Source organism: Carlito syrichta, unplaced genomic scaffold, assembly GCF_000164805.1.
Source record: "Carlito syrichta isolate Samal-C Ts95f unplaced genomic scaffold, Tarsius_syrichta-2.0.1 Scaffold303043, whole genome shotgun sequence".
NCBI lineage: Eukaryota > Metazoa > Chordata > Mammalia > Primates > Tarsiidae > Carlito > Carlito syrichta.
Window position 1 is genome coordinate 372,954 of NW_007247139.1, and position 3,885 is coordinate 376,838.

Consider the following 3,885-nt stretch of genomic DNA (forward strand, 5'->3'; position numbering starts at 1 on the left):
CTACATTTAAAAATCATCCATAGGATTGGATAATATGTGAGTGGCATAAGGCAATTAACAAAGTAATTTACTGAGGTGATATGGAGACTTATTTTCCATTCCCGTGAATTCCTATTTCAATTATTTTTATTTAAACAAGATAAAATATAGACCAGCAGTAATTGGTATTAAGTACAAATATCCTCCAATGTATTTGAGTTTTACATGCTCACCCTTGCAATAACAACAGTTCAGACTCACTCAAAATTTCTGCATGCATTGTTGCGTTAAACGCATTCAGTTTTATCCTAAGTTAAAAATATCTATAGTTTTATAGTGCGCTATATAAATGACTAAATTAGAAAATCCCACTCGCTCTTAATAGATTTGTGAGTTTTAGCTGCTAGTTTCATATGTGCACATATACAAATACACACAAAAAATGATAGAAATTGCAAAGTCTAAGCAGCTTTCATATTTAGATTTATTGTAGATCCAATTACACAATATATAAAATATTATGCCCTTGCAGAATAGCTAAGATCAATATATGTCCCATTACGATCCAAGTCCTTCCCATTACTCCAGACTCCCTCATGCTGCCTTTACTTTATTGCTAACCTTGGTGAGGCTGCCGGCCTCTGGCCCTCTCTAGAGGTCCGTGTACATGTGTACACTCTACTTCTCTCCAGGTGTCAGGAACTGCTCCTCTGCTCTTCCTATAGCTGGTCTTTTCTCTGATCATCCATTCTGAAACTGGTCCCTCACTGTTCTCTAGGACCGCATGCTTTTTATTTTCTTCTTGGTACTTCTGGTGAACTCCCATTATTTCAACTATTCACTTAACGACTACTGTTACCCCAATTAGAATGCAAGTTCCTCGAGGGCAGTCACCCAATATGTCTTGTTCACTGTGTATTTAATACAGTACTGGGCGTTCAGGAATTTACTTTTGAATGACTAAAAGAACACACTTATTTCACAATTGGTTTTTTAAATTATTTTGTATTCTTGGAAAAATAAGCACAAATTTTCCAAACCTGTCAGGTTCCAAGCTTGAGTTATACATACACAGAATGACAGGGCTATAAAAAGAGCTGTCTTGGTTTTTTCCACCTTGGTACCTTTATTTGCATTTACTGGATATTCTTTTTGAGTATGTGGGGTATTTACTAACACATAATTAAAAACACCAGAAATGTTGTTGATAATATCTATACTCATGACTAATAAGGTTGTGCTAAATTGGTTGCTTCAGAAATCATGGAAATCTATATATGTTCTGCCATACAATTACAAAGTACATTATAAGCACATCTATGCTATGTGCAGTTATACAAAATACCTAAATATAAGCAGAGGAATAGGGTTTAGAAAAAAAATGTGCAGTATGCTAAAAGTATTATGAAAGAGTAATGGGATAGTGGGCAATTTTTATTTATTTTTTAATATTTTCAATATTCCATTTTCTGTTAATTGTACGTGCATTGCTTGTTACAATAAAAGATACTCAGAAAACCACTGAACAATTGGGGTAAAGTTTTTAGTTGTTAAGAGCAAGATATATCCACAGAGAGTAGAATAATTCATTTCTCATAACTGTTTGCTTAGAGTTTTCTATGTTCCTGGAAAAGTTGCAAGCTGTGTCAAGTTTCCAAAAATAAATGAAATCTACTTGCTACTCTGAACTATGTAAGACAAGTTTCAATTTAGCTGTAATTGAAGACAGAATGTTGCAAATTATTATGAAGAAGATGAGACACAGAAAGGGGAAATTTATTTTCTAGGGTGGGATTAAAATATTTTATGGAGTTGACCATCATGATCAACAAGAATGCTGACAATGAGAAGACTGTCCAGACCAAAGGACTGACATCCAGAAAGGTGGATAGACAGGAAGACAGAAAGTTTTAGAAAAAAGAAATAGGCAGATTGTGTTAAATAGGAGATTTTGGGGAAAAAAAAGTTCAGTAAATAAGCACAGAGCTATTTATGGGCCCAGATAATGGAGTCACTAAGAAGGGAGGTCCAGAGAGTAACACAGGGCTCACTGATAACATTTCAGATGGGGTAGAATTTTAGACAGGGTAGGTTGACAGGCCCTTAGAGGAGTCAGGGAGATATATGTAGATTTAAATGAGTTGAGTTTGAGAGATAGGCAATAAATAGTGAAATATCTGAGTGTGCCACTCAGGAAAGAGATTTGGGTTGGGTATAGAGAAACGCAAATTATCTTTGTAAAGGTGGTCATTGAAATCACTGACCCAGATGAAATCCTCTGAAGAGTCATTTCAAAGTAAAGACTGAGGCTTGGGAACAACTTGCCACATAGAATGGAGAATGGGAAAACAGTGAGAGGGTGCCTATGGAGCTCTTATGGAGGGCAAGTCCAGTGAGCACTGGCTGTGATGTGGTGGCAGCAGAAATGAAAGGAGGCAGAAACACATTAGGATTACTGCTACTGCTGTTTTATCTTTCTGTTTTGACCAAACAAGATTAGTTAGCATGACTAGTGTTATTTTTATAAGCCAGGGATTTCTAAACCTGGATGCGTGTCAGAGTTATTTACAGAGCTGTCTAGTAATTTAATATATAAGGCATATGTCAATTGAGTGAATGAATACATTAATGTTTAACATATGTTGTGATCACCATTACTGATACCTTTTTATTTACATTAACTTATAAAATTAGAGGACAATAAATTATACTAGGCCTAATAAAATTTTATATACTCAGTGATTTTGTGTGGGGGTGATTTTGACACTCACAAAGAAAAATGGTGTTCTCATCAGTAGTTAGAAATACTGAAAATGTCTAGATTTAAAAATACAAGGCTCTTGATAACATTTGTGCAGTGCTCCTCTTTCCTGTGCTGGCAAAGTGGCTATTTGTGAGCAGTTGTAGGAAGAGCCATACTCTGACCATGATGTCATAGTCAATGAATTGTTGGATTGTATTTACCTCTCTCCATATTTCCCCAGGTTTACACCTGGCCTGGGTTATGTTCATTACACAATGGGCAAAATTATAATGACTCCTTGTCTTCCTAAATAAAAATATTAGCAGAAGAATGAACTGACTTCAAAAAACATTTCCTTTTTTTCACCAATAAAAATCCTCTTTTTACTGCTTCCCACTGAATTAAACCCTAATGTTTACTTTAAAGAGCACAAGACTGGACGTGGTAGCTCATGCCTATAATTCTAGCACTTTGGGAGGCCAAGGTGAGATAATTGCCTGAGCCCATGGATTCAAGACCAGTCTGGACAAATTGGCGAGACCTCATCTCTACAATGAATCAAGAAAAATGAGCCAAACATGGTGGTGCATGCTTGTAGTTCCAGCTACTTGGAAGACTAAGGTGGAAGGTTGCCTGAGCCCCTAGGTTGAGGCTATGGTGGCCATGAGCGTGCCACTGTACTCCAACCTGGGCAACAGAGTGAGACTCCAACTGAAAAAAAAAAAAAAAAAAAGAGTACAACAGCAATGACCTGAAAAAAGGCGTTTCTAGAACTCAAATGTTAATAATGATTGTTTCAAAATAATCAGAAAAAACATTTGGTTAAAATTAACTAACAAGACTGTGCCAATAGTTAATAAAAATGTATTAGGTTCAACTTCTGTGCATGTTTCCATAAGCATAATTATTCTTAAAATAAATCAGTGTAAAGAAACTCAGATGGTTAATTTTAAAATCAGAAATATTAAATTGGTATGTGTTTATTTTTCAGTGCAACACAAACACACTTTGATATGTAATTGCTAATGGATAGAGTCACATTGCCCCCACATTCGCTGCCAGTATATCATTACAATTATTTCTCCTACTCCTTGATATTCAAATATACTACTGTGCTCTTGGGGCATGCTTATTATCACAATTTTATCCCACTCCCAAATTTC